Source organism: Acinonyx jubatus, chromosome A1, assembly GCF_027475565.1.
Source record: "Acinonyx jubatus isolate Ajub_Pintada_27869175 chromosome A1, VMU_Ajub_asm_v1.0, whole genome shotgun sequence".
Classification (NCBI taxonomy): domain Eukaryota; kingdom Metazoa; phylum Chordata; class Mammalia; order Carnivora; family Felidae; genus Acinonyx; species Acinonyx jubatus.
The window spans coordinates 93,839,506-93,857,164 of record NC_069380.1 but is presented as its reverse complement, the minus strand read 5'-3'; the positions used below and the strand labels follow the sequence as shown (position 1 = coordinate 93,857,164).

Sequence of the window (17,659 nt, the reverse complement as noted above, 5' to 3'; positions counted from 1 at the left end):
GGGCATCCACTTGAAAGGAATGAAAAGAGGAATTCAAACAGACACCTGTGCACCAATGTTTCCGGTATCTTTTCAACAGTAATTTAAGGTAATATGTTGACCTAATGACAGTTAAGATTTCGATGAAAAGATAGGAGTGGAGGTAAGACCATAAGGAACATAGAGACATTACTCAGAGTAGTACATTCTGTTCATGTTTACTCCTCCATTGACCATCAGTTTAGGCCCTGTTGTGGGCTGAGTTGTGTCTCACCCCAATTCACATTGAAATCCTAACCCCCAGTAACTCAAAATGCAATTGTACATAGTGTTAGTGTCTTACAGAGGTAATTAAAGTAAAATGAGGTCATGTGGATGGGAGCCCAGTCCAACATGACTGGTATCCTTGTAAGAACAGGAAATTAGGACCCAGACACACACACAGAGGGACAACCATGTGAAGACACTGGGGGAAGATGCCATCTACCAGCCAAAGATACGGGCCTTAGAAGAAACCAATCCTAATGACATGGTGACCTCAAAACTTCTCATCTCCAGGCTGTGAGTACATAAATTTGTTTTTTAAGCTACCCAGTCAGATGTACTCTGTTATGGAGGTCCTACCAAACTAAGATAAGCCCCAACACCTCTTTGGGGATGGACAGAAGAGAAGATCTGTCCTCTAAGAACAATGGAAAGCCACTGGAGAGTTTTAAGTATAAAAATTATATGATTACATCTACATATTAACAAGTGCCCTTGGCTTCTATTCCCCTCACTCCCCTGCCTTGGCTTTCCTTTTCTTTTTTCATTTTTTAAAGTTTGTTTGTTTGTTTGTTTATCTATTGGGGAGGGGGGGAGGCAGCGAGAAGATTTGAAGAAGGAGATAGAGAGAAAGAGAATCCCAAGTAGGCTCTGCACTGTCAGTGCAGAACCCAATGCGGGGCTTGAACTCACAAGCTGTGGGACCATGACCTGAGCCAGAAACAAGAGTTGGACGCTTAACTGACTGAGTCACTCAGGCGCTCCATGGCTTTTATTTCTAAATGGAGTTGGCCAAACTCGATGTGAGAAACCAATGAGGAGGCTACTGCGTTAGTCCCGGCAAAAGACAGTAATTTGATCTAATGTGATGGCAATGGTGATAAAGAAAAGTAGAAAAACTTGAGATGTGGATTAGAGGTAGAAGAGACAGTACTTGGTGACAGATTTGAACGGAGGTGTGTGTGTGAAGGAACAATAGTCAGAATGACTCTCAGGTTTCTGGCAAGAGAAAGTGGACAGAGGCAGTGGAGACAAGGAAACTCTAGAGAAGATCTGAAGAAGGAGAGCATCAAAGGGGCAGTTTAGGACACAATTAGCTTGATATGTCTGTGAGACTTCCCTGCAAATAAATGAAATAAGTCTACGAAGCCAAAAAAGAGACTTAGGTAAGAGACGTACATTTGGTATTTCCATATTATATACTGATATTTAAAACTGCAAGACTGCAGGATGCCCAGCTGGCTTAGTTGGTAAAGCGTGAGACTCTGGATCTCAGGGTTGTGACTTCAAGCCCTATGCTGGGCATGAAGCCTACTTAAAAAACAAAACAAAAAACCCCAGCAAGAGTAGATGTGACCGCCCAAGATAAGAATGCTGTATGAGAAGAGAGGCAAGCCTGGGGCAGAAATCTATGGAATTGCAACATTTAGGGTAGGTGGATGTTCCAGAAACAGTAAGTACCAACAGGTCCACAAATGTGTTCTGCGTGGTATGTGGAAATGTATGGTGGGCATACATTTATTATTACATGGATTATTATGTGGATCAAAATAATTTAGTGAGTTAGTATACAGGCAATAAAACTGGGTAGCTTATTTTTAAATATGCCTTCAATATTGCATTTTCCAGTAAAACCCATTAAAGTCACTAATATTGTTAAGTAAACACACACAGACTAGAAGATTTACTCTCTTTCTTCCGCCTTATACATATAAGATTACAGCCAAGAACCCACTTAGGAAATTCATTACTTATGTCGCCTAAGCTGGTCTCCTGCATTGAAACTGAACTTAGACTTTCTGCGTCCTATCTGAAAAACACCACAAAGTGAAAATCGAAGTGCAAAGATTAAAATTCTGCCAATTTCTTAAAAGAGAAGAAAAATGTATTGGTTTGCCCATTCCTTTTCATTTTTAATTTGTAATGCTGTCTACACGTACCTGGGTAATGTTGCACATACCCATTAGCAAAATTCCCATGGAAATATAATGTAGCGAGGCCTTCAGAGAGGTCTAACTTGATGAAAGCTGACAGTAAAAATATCCTCTGCCTTCCCATTAGTTAGGAATTGGGAACACCTATACATTTTCCAAGAGAGAAGTGCATTAGCCTCTGTACAAATTACCCAAGTAAAAATAGCCTCTAAGTAATACAGATATAAACTGGATAAAAGTTAAACCACATTTACAGTGCTTAGCTTTTAAACTTAAGTTGGATATCCGAGTTAGAAATGAAACAATTAGCTTTTCACCTAGAAAATCAGGAATAAAGAATGCCAGGAAAAGAAAAACTACTAATCTCATGTTCTGACTGATCTAAAAATACTTTTCTAGGTATTTCAAGAGGAAGTGTTCTCCTTTTCAGTTACAGAAATGAAGGGCAAAGATAATATATAAGTATTTCAAGTTCTACTGAATGCTCAATGGGTTTATAGCACATAAATCATTAGGCACCATTTATTTAACAAATATATCTACAGATTATGTTCTACATAACTATATACAATATGTTAATTGTGAATATATTCTAGTATCTCTTTTATTACTTGTTGACTATCTTCACTATTATTGTTCAAAAAACCCTGGGGTGTAATTTAAGCTCTCACCACCAAAAGAAAAAAAAAAAAAAACCCATGAAATTCTACTGATACATACAGGCATTAGCCATTTCCGTCACCTGTAATATTCCATCATTCAATAAACATTAGAGAGTGCCAATACAAAGGTAAACAGGAACGTGTATACCCTTGACCAAAGAAAGGTCGTTCTCTAAGCAGGCTGGTTGCCCTTTACAGCTAAGCTCTCAACTACAGGAAGAAGGTACATAGGAGAGAAGGGAGAAAGGGATCCTCTGCCCATCTGTCAGATCCGTGGAATCAATCCTGGCAACCAAAGGGGGTAACAGATGTTACAATGGGCTCTGATTCAGAGGGTGCCAGCTTCAGAAGGGGCAAGCAAAAGCTTGCTGTAGGTGGAGGGAGAGCAAATTTCTACTCTTCTTTGAAGCAGCTTGACTATGTGACCTCCCAAGGTTCTTTTCAGTTCTATGGCTTGACGATGTTGGAAGGTGTACCTGACATAAGCAAATTAAGCTAGTGAGCTGAGAATCACAAAATGGTAGTAAGAAAGAGCTTTGGCAATAACCTAGCTCAACCCTTTTGTTCACTAAATGAGGCAGCAGGTCCCACAAAGATGAACTAATACGCAGTATATCATGGTGAGACCAATCGCTGTTCTTTCTGCTTTACTATTATGATAACTCAAGATAAAACTGCACTTTCAAGCTAATTTAAAGAAAGCATTTCTCTCCATGAATTTGCACATTTATGTCCCCTGTCTAATTCTACACAGAAATACATAAAAGCTGTTCTGAGAGTACATATTTTGATAAATATGGCTACATAAGGTAATGTTTGTCTTGGTTAAATTAATTAAAAGAAGAAAAAAAAAAAAAAGAGGAGCGCCTGGGTGGCTCGGTCGGTTAAGCATCCCACTTGGGCTCAGGTCATGATCTCACAGTTCTTGAGTTCGAGCCCTCCATCGGGCTCTGCACTGACAGCTCAGAGCCTGGAGCCTGCTTCAGATTCTGTGTCTCCCTCTCTCTCTGCCCCACTCCAGCCTGTGCGCTCGCTCTCTCTCTCCCTCTCTCCTCTCTCTCTCTCAAAAATAAACTTAAAAAAAAACAAAACACTGGGAGTATTTCATAGAAGTTAACACAGCACTCCACCATGCTCAAAATTCTAATTCCAAGCACACAAAAATATGTCAGCCCAATGGATAAAGTACATGAATCAGAGACAGAGGAAGACAAATAATCACTTGCACCTGAATATGGAGCTGATGCCTGTTGCTCCACTGACCCCTGTGATTCCAAAGGCTCTTCATGAAAACTACTGCCCGGTCCAGCAGGCCCCCGACACCTCCTGGGCATGGATGGTCCTGCTGCTGGAGGAGGGTAGTAGGCAAAGTGGAAACCCTGAGCTTTTATCAAGGCTTGATAAAAGTCATAAAAGGACAACTTCAGCAAAGAGATGGAACACAAGTTACAAAAGGCATTTATTTCCTGGGGTTAAGTCAACCAAACTCGAACTTTCCTTTTCGCCGTCTTTGAAAAAATGCAGCTTGACAAAGACACTTGTCCATTTAAGAATACAGTCAGTACATACACAACAAGAGCAAATTTCATGCTTGTTAGTGTGGCAGTCAAGACTTCCAAAATCTGGCCCCCAACGCTGCCTACAGCCTCGCGTTCTAGCACCCTCTGAATGCACTGTGCACACCTGCAGTCCTAGCAGGCTTTCCACAATGCCCTTTGAGTCTCTGTTCATGCTGTTCCCTGCGTTCTCTCAGCAGCACTCCCCACAGCTCTTGTGCGTGCACGGAGCACACACGTGCATTTGTCTAGATCTTTGAGTCCTTTTTTTTTTTAAGTTTATTTATTTTGAGAGACAGAGACAGAGACAGAGAATGAGGGAGGGCTGAGAGAGAGGGAAACAGAGAATCCCAAGCACGCTCTGTGCTCAGATGTGGAGATCGAACTCACAAACCATGCGATCATGACCTAAGCCAAAAATCAAGAGCTGGACACTTAACTGATTGAGCCACTCAGGCACCTCCAGATCCTTTCACTCTCAATTCAGTTGACCTAATAGCTCCTTGTGCATGTCAGTCACTGCCCTTCCCTAATACACTGTATGGAATTGCCTACCTTTGTACTATAGATGGGAGGAACTTCAAGGGCAGGGCTATGGTTTCTTTATTGTAGACCAATAGCCTAGCTTGGGATTGATCACCAGTACCCGGTATCACAGATGTTTATTGAGCTCAATTTTAAGAAAAGGTAGCTGGTAAATTAAAAAAAAAAAAATTATTCTTTATTTTTGAGAGAGAGAGACAGAGATACAGAGCATCAGTGGGATAGGGACAGAGACAGAGAGGGAGACACAGAATTCGAAACAGGCTTCAGGCTCCAAGCTGTCAGTACAGAGCCTGACACAGGGCTTGAACTCACAACCTGCGGGATCATAACTAGAGCCAAAGTTGGATGCTTAACCGACTGAGCCACCCAAGCGCCCCAGGTAGCTGGTAAATTTAAATTTACTTTTTCCCCCATGGGAGAAAATACTATATAGAGAGGATCAAAATAATTGGATTTTGCCTAAATGATGACAATATTTTCCAATTATACTATAATATTTGCCCTAGTGATGACAGTAGTCTTGTTGGTCTCCTAAGTCTTGTTTATTCAGCATGTATGTGTGCTATAAAGTACAGTAATTTTGCTATTGATTTCCTAGTTAGCTTGAAAAATGGCTTTTCACACTTGAAGGGTCCTGCCTGAGCTGGTGAAATCAGAAGATTTGAGGTTTTGCACATATTTAGCTAAAACCACAAATTTTGGCTGTCAAGAGAACAATAAACCATTTTTAACCAGAAACCTTTATTTAAGAGATAAGTGGTGTCAAAGTGTCCATGCCATATTGTCACAAAATGTTTAATCAGAGGTAACTATTTCAGCTGTGAGGACATTTAACCTGTTTTCTGTATGGGTCCTTTGCATTCTGGCTAAAATATTACTTCATTCTTGTGTAGACAAACAGTGTGTATGGCAGTCATCTCATGACCACATTTTCTATCCTCTGAAAAATTACAACATTCTGGGCTCCTGGGTGGCTCAGATGGTTAAGCATCTGACTTTGGCTCAGGTCATGATCTCACAGTTCATGGGTTCAAGCCCCATATTCAGCTCTGGGCTAATAGCTCAGAGCCTAGAGCCTGCTTCGGATTCTGTCTCTGTCTCTCTGCCCCTCTCCCCCCTTGCACTCTGTCTCTCTTAAAAAATAAACATTAAAAAAAATTACAATGTGCTATGCATGAGCAGATCACAAACTTGGAGCCAATCACAATGCACCTCTTAGAGTATTCATTAACTGTAATTTATTATGTGTATGCTGATATGTCATTATGATTTTCAGCTCTGGTACTGAAATATTTAGCTATGGTTGCTGAATATAATCAGCAAGATAAGAGGTTTTGAATATGATTACAAGAAGCTCCTTAAATGTAGTGAGAAATTATGTTAAGAGCACTGACAGCTAAAAAAAAAAAAATGGAGCATTTCTCTGTAATAAATATTATAGGTGATGCTATCTTTTTCTGGAAATTACTCTTTATTCTAATTATAAGCACTTATCTGATTACTGAAGCATTATCATTACAGATTTAGAATGGCTGCATTACTTAACTTCTCAAAACATGTGTTAGTATCCCAGTTGAGGGATTCCGGGTAAACTAGACACTAAATTGAAATCATGTTCCCAGTGCGTGGTTTCTAAAGACTATGAGCTCAATGCCCAAATTGGGGTTTCTCCTTTGTTCATAAAATCACTTTATTGTATTCAGAGACAGAAATTTGGATGATGTGTGTGTACTTTCAAGAGCTACCATGCATTCTGCATCCTAAATTAAATAACCTAATATAATTCACAGTGTTAAGAAAAAGGTAATTAGAAACATATGTTGGTTTCATTTTTTTCTGTCTTGTGCCATCACGTCAGTCTTCAAGGAAAAGAAGACCACTATGTGCATCTAAATGAGTATTAATTTCACAATTTAGTTACAATTTATACTTCTTATTGGCTACCTGGAGGCTCTGTTTCTGGAAAATAAACACAAGGGTAAATTCAGCATTTGCTTCATGTTCTGAAGGGCGCTGAATTTATCATGTAACGGGCACCCAGAAAGGCAACGTTTGCAAATCTGCAGCATAACCAGAGGACACCCCTGATTCTATTCTCAACCATTAGGGATCCTAAGTCCTAGAGACTGGCGGGAACAATAACAACTCATCATGGAGTTAAGGCAGTAACTGTCTATTAGAAACTGTTATCTTGTAATCATGTTCCATTACAAATTTTTAACTTGTAATGGTGACAGATGAAGACTGAGCTCATTTTTCCACCCACATTAGTTCCCTGCTAACCTAACTACCTGATTACGATTTGCAGAATCCTCTTGGAATCATGAAATTAACTAACAATGCACAGTCCAAAAATAAAATGGTCCTAATGAGTTATTACTTTTCTATAATCCTGAGTATATCCGGAGCTTGTGAATAAGGGTGCAGTATCTGTTCGTACAGATTAGTTTTTTTAAAAAGTTCATGCTCGGGACTCCTGGCTGGCTCAGTCCGTTGAGCGTCCGACTTTGGCTCAGGTCATGATCTCATGGTTCATGGGTTCGAGCCCCACATCGGGCTCTGTGCTGACAGCTCAGATCATGGAGCCTGCTTCGGATTCTATGTCTCCCTCTCTCTCTGCCCCTCCTCTGCTCTCACTCTGTCTGTGTCTCTCTCTCTCAAAAATAAACATTACAAAAAATTTAAAAGCTGATGCTCTTTGATCCAGTAAATACTCTTCCAAGAAATCTACTCTAAGAAATAGGAAGGTTGAAAGAAGATTAATTTCAAAGAAATTCATTGCCATTCAATGGAACATTACATAGCCAGTAAAAATTGTATTTACAAAACTTTTTTTTAATGTTTATTTTAGAGAGAGAGACAAAGGGAGACAGAGAGAGCACACGAGCAGGGGAGGCGCAAAGAGAGAGGGAGACACAAAATCCAAAGCAGGCTCCAGGCTCTGAGCTGTCAGCATGGAGTTGGATGCAGGGCTCGAACTCATGAACTGTGAGATCATGACCTGAGCGAAGTCAGACGCTCAACTGACTGAGCCACCCCGGCGACCCCAAAATAGTGTGTTTAAGTGAGGCACTGATATGGGCAAATGTAGACACTATAATTACTACACATTAATGGGGCATACTACTGTGTCTGGCCTTAGCTACTATGGACTCAACACAGAGAATGCTGGCAGACAGTTCACTCTGTGCTACGGTACTTGAGGAAAAGGTGGAACATGGGTTTTATTTTCAATCTAGGGAAAATAATAACATTGGAGAATTTAATATTTTTTTAACTTTATGGAGATATTAATACACCACACAACTTGTCCCTGTAAAGTGTGTAATTTGGTGGTTTTGAGAGTATTCACAGAGTTGTACAACTATAAGCACAATTAATTTTAAAGCATTTTCACCACCTCCAAAGAAACCCCATACCCTTTAGATATTATCCACCCACCCTCCTAACCCTAGTCCTAGGCAACAAGCAATCTGCTCTCTGTGCCTGTATGTTTGCCTATTCTGGAAATGATATAAATTTTAAACAGATCTCTCATGCACACCAATATTTAAGGAATGGTATAAGCAAGTGGAACTTTGTAAACACAAAAGAAATGAGGAATGCCTTGAGAGGCAGAATTAAAAAAAAAAAGAATAAAAAACAACCTAGAAAGTGTTATCATGGACCCTGAGGAAAGAGTTTTAAGAAGGAAAGAATAATTCAAATGTCAAAGGCTCCCAAGAACCAAGTGAGACAAGTATTGGTAAGTTTTTATTTCAGATTAAATGACAAAGAGAAGGTTAGTGACACCAGGGGTTGATAAACTCTAGTCCACAGGCCAAATCTGGCTTGCCATCAGTTTTTGTAAATAAAGGTTTATTGGAACACAGCTCCGCTCACTTGTTTCGGTACTGTCTACGGCTGCTTTTGGGTTACAAGCTTAAAATATTTACTATTTGGCCCTTTGCAGAACAAAGTCTGCCAACCTCTTGTAGACAAATGTCTCAAATCATTAGTGCTATTAACCAAAAATGACCCAATCATCATCCACATTCCATGGTACAGTCACTGCTGCCAGTTTTAAAGGCCTGGTTGTTTATAGGCAAGGGGACAATTCAGCTGTACTGAAAACAGAGTAATCGCTACTCATCTCAAGGTTGACAACTTCCGACTCTCTTTACCACAATCCGATATACTGCTGTTTTACAGCACAGGCTGGTGACAGGTGCAGAGGCTGTTAGATCGTACCTTCCGAATATGTAGGCTACATCCCTTAGTGGCTCCTATTTATGTAATTTCTCAAACATGAGTAAAATCTGATCTCATGCACACTTCCTTAAGAGAACACAAATGTGATTTATAAATTGATACTCTGTAAAAAGTAAATGCTGGCTCAAGTTTTATCTCTTTTCTAAAGTTTACTACTCACAAATGCTTTTTTGAATGATTAGTTCCAAGTGTTTTATTTTAACGAGCCGTGTACTCATATGAAGTCCATAAGAACTCCGTTCAAGTGTTTGAGTGCTAAAGCTCCAGTGTGTCTACAAAGAGAAGTAAGAAACCAAAGGTTTGGGTCAGAAGCATTAAAACGGAATTGTTCAGCTTTTGCTTGTCCTATGTGGTCTCTGCCTGGAATGACTCATAACATAATAAAGCTACACAATTTGGTTTAATGCTTTGTATCTGTTGATGATTAGAGAGCCTTAATGCCTTGCTAGTCTAGTCATTAATATTAATGAGTTTTGTGACCTAGGCCAAGTTAATAAAAATAAAACTTTAAATATCCAATTAAGAAGTTCTCAATAATTTTGAAGTTGAAATTACTTTACGGATTTTTTTTTTATAGTGCTGGAAAATAAACAAGGGTTTCAAAGGCATTTCCTATCCTGATGGGGAAAAAAAAATGACAGAATGGTAAGAGCATCTATCAAATACCACTTTTTGATTACAGGTCACATAGGGCTGCTTCAAAATCACAGATTAATGGAAGAGGGAATTTAGATGTACATTATTCCACAGATGACTGGAATACAGTATTGGAAGAGGTTAGATCTGTTTAACCCCAAAGCGATTACAAGTAATTTTTACTTTCAAATCAGATCTGAGTTAATAAATGGAAAACTGATAAGGTTGGTGGGATTTACCCAAGTAGCTGTGAAACAATTACTCATTTGTGGCACGGAACTGGAAAAAGTCAGTGATTTTGTAAAATTATAGAATGTTTGTGTGAAGCAATGGGTATTTAAGGTGGGGTGAAAGAAAGATTTCTCTTTTAGACATTTATAAAGAGACTGGCTTAAGCAAAAGTTTGCAGAAACCTGTAGAAGCAGCCAAAGACTGTGTTGCAAATCAGAGCTCTGCCAAATAGACAGGCTCCATGCAGACGAGCCAGACTTAATTTGAAATCTGTATTGCTGGTAACAGAGCTAAATGATGTTCTTGGAAGATCATCTTCCACATGGATGACCATATTACTGGTCATGATCTTGGCCTGCGGTCTTGGTTTGGAAATGTTAACCCAGTTCACGGAGAGGGCTTATATTCAAAGCATTAATAGCCAGATCTGAGAGAGGCAGTATACAAAATGCATTAAGCAGAATTGGTAATATACTCGAACATTCATTCCAGAACGCTTACCAAAAATAGAAGGAGCATTCCTTCCCCTTTCCTCTCTATTCTCTATGCCACCACCTGGTCTAAGAACTTATTTAACAAAACCCAGAATGCTGAATTTTCTTAACTTCCATCTCTTCAGGGGGCACCTAGGTGGCTCAGTCAGTCGGTTGAGTGTCCCACTCTTGACTTCAGCTCAGGTCGTGATCCCAGGGGGATTGAGCCCTGTGTCGGGCTCTGTGCCGAGCATGGAGCCTGCTTGGGATCCTCTCTCTCCCTCTGCCCCTCTGCCCCACATGCGAATGCTCTCTCTAGAATTAAAAAAAAAAAAAATCCATCTCTCCAGTTTCATCATTCTCTAGATCATTCTAAATACTGAGGCCAAATCCAGTTTTCTACGTGCCACTTCAACAGACTGCTCTTCAACTAACAATGGTCAGTATTGCCATTAACGTCAGTTAAAGTTCTACCTCTTTTGCCTTAGAGCTCCAAACTTTCCATAAACTGGTCCTAGTTTATCTTCTCCTTTTAAATTACAAAATATTTAAAATATTAAAATTATAGGGACTGATTTGGCAGATATTCATGTATTCCCAAGACTCATATTTATCTCATATTTACTATTTTGCCTGTTGAAAGAGTAAATATACAGTTAAAGTCTGACACCATCCATCAGATTTCTTTCCCTTTAGTAGGATGAAGATTTACTGGAGATTAAGATATAAAGTAGGAAACAGGAGACAATGAACAAAAGACTTAAAAATGTAAAAATATAATTATTAACTACACTAAGATAAGAATTCTTTTTTTTTAATTAAAAAAATTTTTTTCTTTGTTGAGAGAGAGATTGAGAGACAGAACATGAGCGAGGGAGGGGCAGAGAAAGAGTGGGACACAGAATCCGAAGCAGGCTCCGAGCTGTCAGCACAGAGCCCGATGCGGGGCTCAAACTCACGGACCGTGAGATCATGACCTGAGCCAAAGTTGGACGCCCAACTGACTAGGCCACCCAGACACCCCAAGAATTCTTTTTTTTAAATGGTATCCATTTATTAGTCTTAGATTGAAAAGTTGAAAATAAGAAGGAAACAACAAAACGGCAGTTAATATCTCTTTTTACCTTCATTTCAAATTTGCACAAGAGGTGAAGTCGGACTTCGTGTTTCAGGATGGGATTTGAATATTCAGAAATAGGGTTAAGAATGCTCAGGAATTCTCCCTCTTCTATCCCTTATTCTTTAACAAAATGTAGAAAATGAAGACTGGCAAGGCATAGATCAGAAGTGGTTAGAAGTTAATTTTCTTTAAAAACCTGTATGTGTGTGGGGCACCTGGGTGGCTCAGATGTGGTTAAGTGTCCGACTTCGGCTCAGGTCATGATCTCACAGTTTGTGAGTTTGAGCCCTGCATCGATAGCTTGGAGCCTGGAGCCTGCTTGAGATTCTGTGTCTCCCTCTCTCTCCACCCCTCTTCCACTCATGTTCTGTCTCTCACAAAAATAAACATTAAAGGAAAAAAAAACCTATATATGTGCAAACCAAGATGGCTTGCAAGCTGTAGAACCAAAACACAGCAAAACCTTGGATTGAGAGTAACTTGTTCTGCAAGTGTTCCACAAGATGGGCAAACATTTATAATAAATTTTAATTTGATAAATGGATGATGGCTTGTAATACGAGTAGTCTCTTTAATGTTATAAATATCAGCAAGTTACAGGAAGAGATTTAAAGTAAAAAGTATAGTGAGAGTAATTCTTTACTACTACTACTATTTTTTTTTTTTTTGAGAGAGAAAAAGAATGCAAATAGGGGAGGGGCAGAGAGAGAGGGAAAGAGAATCATGTGGGGCTTGATCTCATGAGTCGAGATCATGACCTGAGCCGATATCAAGAGTCAGAGGCTAACTGAGCCATCCAGGCACCCCAAGAGTATTCTTTAGAAGGTAGGTTTATTTTTGTTGCATTAACACCAAACCTATTAGTTCAGCTACAGATAGTGTCTTTTAAAATTAGACATAAAACATTAAAATATATAAAACATTTTATAATATCTTTACAGGAAAGTGATGTTAATGTGTAGCACCATGGCGAGATTCTAGTTTGGATAATTCTCTTCCATTGAACAATTCTCCTACAGTTAAAGAAGAAAAATGTAGCGATTCAATTTTAAGATAATCTACAATTTGGATCTATAATTTTCTAACACCTCCAAAATGATGTAAAGTTTCCAATTTTAAATAAAAACATGTGTGTTATATTCAAGGATCTGTTGAGCACAAAGATTTTCCTATTCTATATATTCAAACTAACTTTGGCCACTCTCGTTTTCATTTAGTTACAGAGTAAAATATATTTTAAGTATGTGATGCAATTTCTATCTATGCTCTCTGCCCAACTTTTAAAAAGTTCCCGGGCCACTCTCCCCTTCCCACTTCATTTCATCTAACTCTGACCACGGACTTCTTTCTCTAGGGTTTAGGTCTTGTGAAGATTCTCCATTATGGGCAGAAGTCCAGATTCCTCAGGTTACCACTTCAGTCCTTCCACAACTCAGGTTGAATTATCTTCTTCCTCTTACTTCCCCAAGGATGTTATTATACAAACTTGCTAATTACTACCCATGAACACTTGTGTTTTCTCCAAACAATGCCTTTGTTCCCAGTGCCTCCTTCAATGAGAATATACTCCTCTAACTACCGTATGGCAAAGTCCTGCCATTCTTCAAGGGTTAGCCCAAACACCTCGTCTATGAGGCCTTCCCCCACCTCCCAAAAGGAATGCATCTCTCCCTCTGAGCTCCAATATCTTCCATACTTGAGGTAGTAATGTAGCACCAGAAAAATTCTACCCAGTACTGATTTTTTTTTCCCCCAAATATATCATTCCCTTTCTAGCAGGATGAAAGCTTCTGTTGGGTAGGGTCTTGTCTTCATTTTAGTATGGCACAGTGGTTAAGAGTGTGGCCTCCTGTGTCAAACTGCTTGTGTTTTAAACCAGTCTTTGTAAGTCATCGGCATATTTTATGCTCCACGTGCCTTTTAGCCCAGAGCCTTGAATGTAACAGACATTTCATATGTGCTTGCTAAGTTGAATAGAATTTTTTTTTTTAGCTTCTTAAATCGAATGGAAAATAAAGCCATGTGTAAAATACTGAGTAGGGAAAGTAAAAAACAAAAACTCCCTCCAATGTAACATCTTAAATAAGCAGTAAATAATTAAACACACAGAGTTATATAAATGTTGTCCAAATATATTGCTTTTTGGAAAGGGTGTAAAATCACTGCTTGGATATAATCTAAATATGGTTACAATTCTGAAAGCTATTTTCATACCTACATGTTGTCTGAGAGACCCTTTACATGTAAAATGAAGGTCACTGGTTTCAACAGCATTATCAGAACTGCACAAAAAATCCTGGCTTTGGGCAAAGAATGAAAAAAAAGCCAGTATGTAGAATACCGATCTAGGCAGAGAACATGGGGAGTGAAGGCTTCCTTTCCCACATGACACTATTTCTTATTAAAATTGCAACTTCCGGGGATGCCTGGGTGGCTCAGTCAGTTAGGCGTCCGACTTCAGCACAGGTCATGATCTTGCAGTCTGTGAGTTCGAGCCCTGCATTGGGCTCTGTGCTCACAGCTCGGACCCTGTTTTGGATTCTGTGTGCCCCTCCCCAGCTCATGTCTGTCTCTCTCAAAAGTAAATAAACATTAAAAAAAATTTTTTTTATTTTAATTGCAACTTCCAGCTATTTTTATATGTAATGTCTCTTGAACACAGACCACCAAACAATGCAGAACTAGGTTACTGTTTTGTGAAGTAGACAAAAATGACTTCAATAGGCTGAGTCTATGGAGTTCATTTCCACCGGTGACCTAATCCAGAGGGGAAGCCATAATATCGGTATCAGAAACATTTTCACTGCTCTTTTTCATGAATAACGTGCAAGCAAAATGAAATGCCAACTATTCCAAATATAGTCAGTATCCGAGACATCTTACTTGAACTTACTTGAATCTGGACATGAACTTACTCGTGGTAAGTACTATATAGCCATACGGTACAGACTTGTACTCCAGGACAGACTTGTACTTGAAACAAACATAGACTTGTTTTAAACAAGTACTGTATTATTCTCGATGGCAAGGCAGATAAATCAAATGATGTCTCAGACTGAAAGAACTGACCATATTTTTCATGGAGATGACACCTACCTTTCAAAGAGTTCAAGGTGTTTTGCAAAACCTGACAGAAACGGGATTTCTCCCCATCACACTCCTAATTAGGAAAAATACATGCTAAGACAGGCAAGCGAGAAATCAGCAATACAATGCAGGGTCACAATGGAGCTCACAATGCTGTGTCTGTTATGTCAACAAGTAGGTCTTGAAACTGGATGCTTCTATTTTCAATTTAGGTTTGTGTTTTACGTGACACTGTGGTTGATGCACTTTCCTCTTCCGATAAGAGAAGAAACTAAGACTTGTCGAAAATCCAGCTGTCACATGCTGAGCACTGTGGTGGGGGTACGGGTGGCGGTAGGTGCTGTGAAGTGTTACAAAATGGCAGTCAGATTTTGGTGAAGGGATATCTTGAGTAGCTGAACCTGCACCACGCAGTACATTTTCTAACTACTGAAGGGGATGAACTAGAATATTAAACAGTGTTATGGCTTCCTCCATACATTCACAATCTGACCTGAATTACTACTGAACAAATCTGCAAGATTTGTTTCATCCCCACAGCACCATGTCCTGCACTGTAATCACCAGGGGAAACGTACACCCGAGAAAGTACAGCCAGATGCAGCCGATCTGGCAAGAGGCAGGCAGAGCCTGGAACAGTCTGGCCTGATTTAGGGGCCACACTAGTAGTGAAAGGCTCTTAAGTGCTGGCATTTGAAAAACCAGGTTCACACTCTGGATCACGTCCAGCTCTCTTGAGTTCTTAATCTTTCCGGCAAGTATGGTTTGCTGCAATTCAAATACATTTGAGCATTTAACACATGTTCAAGGAAAGTCCTTGAAGAGCACGGCATGAACTATGCATTTTCTAAAATGCATGTGTGTCTAAATAAAAGCTTATCTGTTAGTGAAAAACTGTAAAACCATAGAAATTTTCAGTCATGACAACCAGATATCACAATTCAAGTTTTTTTTTTCTTTGCTACATTAACTGTTTCTATTACAGAGACTAAAGAGACAATTTCCAGAGCACCATGTTTGAATTTTATACTTTCTTTTTTTTTTTTTTAAGTAAGCGTCGCACCCAGCATGGAACCCAACATAGGGCTTGAACTCATGACACTGAGATTAAGACCTGAGCTGAGATCAAGAGTTGGACACTTGACTGACTTGAGCCACCCATGTGGGCCTTCTATTCGTTTTTAGAAAGGTAGTAACATGCCTTATAATACACTGGCTACTTTAAGTGCAAGACTGTAAAATATTTGACATAGAAATATTGCCAAATATTGTCCAAATGGGCCTAACTTGCACCTCAGATTGTTTTGGAAATGAGGAACAAAGTTCTGAAAAATTGTTTTTCTTGTGCGGGTACAAAATGCAAAGAACAAAATGCAGAAGCATTTTTATCTTTGACTCACTTCAGAATGAAAGACTTGGGAACGCATACATTTGGGCCTCACAACCAATACTTAGCCAGTAATCTGTTTCTAATGAATAGAGTCACACATTTCCATATAATGAACAATGAAAAAACTGGGCCTGGATTCACTCTTCAACTCTAAGAAAATCATACCTTAATCGCTAACGATAAAATCCAGGCATTATAATGTCTTGTTACAGTATTGGCAATTAAGAAATAAAGATTTATGGATAAAATAAAAACGCGTATGTACACCACCTATAAATCCTCTTAGGTCTAACTCTGAACCCTGTGATGATTGCTCTCCTTTCAATTTCATTCCAAAGGGCAACAAAAAGAAATTTGTCCATAACATGTCCTCAAGCTTCCACTCTGTTGCAAATTACACTACCTGATATTTGGACAGTTTTGAGGGATGTAGAAATTTTTAACATAATAGGTAAGTGTGGGTCAAACGAAAAATGTAAAAACGTAGACTCAAACAGAAAATGATGAGAGGAAACACTGATTCAAAAAGCAGCAGAGCTCTGAGAAGTTAAAAGCACTGACTCTGGGGTCAGACTGCCTGTGTCTGAATCCTGGTTCCTCCAGCTACTGAGTGGTGAAACTTCACAGAAAGTAATTCATCTCTCCGTGCCTCACACTCCTTATCTGTAAGTAACTTAGCTGAGGACTGTAGTGAAGATCTTATGTCATTTAAGGTCTTGGAAGAGCAAATGACGCAAAGTAAGTGCTCAATAAGTATTCATTAATATTATTAAAAACTAAGGGAAACAGTATTTCTGACGCCCAAACTCTACAAATGGCTGGCTAGTATTACCAGGGGTTGACGAGAGATCTAGAAGACACAGAACAGGGGCATGGAATCTGCTGGTAAATCTTAAACCAGAACAACTAGAATTGATAAATGAAGATAAAATGAAGGGAAACTAAAACTCAGTGCAGGTTGACAGGAATGAAAAAGCCACAGATCTGTACATATGCAAAAGGCTGCAAAATAAAAATTAAAAAAGGGATGAAAATAAAGAAGAGGCAACAGTCAGGTGTTTTGGTCAATAAAAACCACAAAGATGTCAAATAAATGCACTGAAATGAAAACTATACATAGTAAGATAATTTTTTTTCATGGTAACATATCTTTGAAAGGACCCAGCTACAGGCTGTACTAATCAACTTGATAAAAGAATTTTACTAACATATAAGAAGAGTACATATTAACATCACTCTAACTTTACTAAAAACTAAGAAACATCACCTCCCTCCAAACTGCTCCCCCCCCCACTCTCCCCAAAACCAAGAAAATCCTCCAAATACTTGTAGAACTACTTAGTATTACCGTGGCAAGATTAGCCAAACTTAAAAAGGAAATAGCAATTGTCACATCAAGATTTTTCAGATTCGGTATCTCCACGGGTACATCTCTGATTTCTGATTGCATCCAGATTTTCTGTTCAATAAACAGTTTTGAACATTATAATCAACTTCTTTTTAATCAAAACTAGTCATATTGGCAAATTA

The 17,659-nt window shown here is 39.1% G+C and overlaps 1 protein-coding gene and 1 non-coding gene across 6 annotated transcripts in view; one reads left to right on the top strand and one right to left on the bottom strand.

Annotated features, from left to right (window-relative positions):
- Window positions 1-17,659, bottom strand: part of COMMD10 (COMM domain containing 10) — a 215,649-nt gene that overhangs the window by 15,221 nt on the left and 182,769 nt on the right. The gene's annotated exons all lie outside the window — the stretch shown is intronic.
- TRNAQ-CUG (transfer RNA glutamine (anticodon CUG)) lies at window positions 1,476-1,548 on the top strand. The gene has a single exon. It is a non-coding gene; the product is annotated as a tRNA-Gln (tRNA).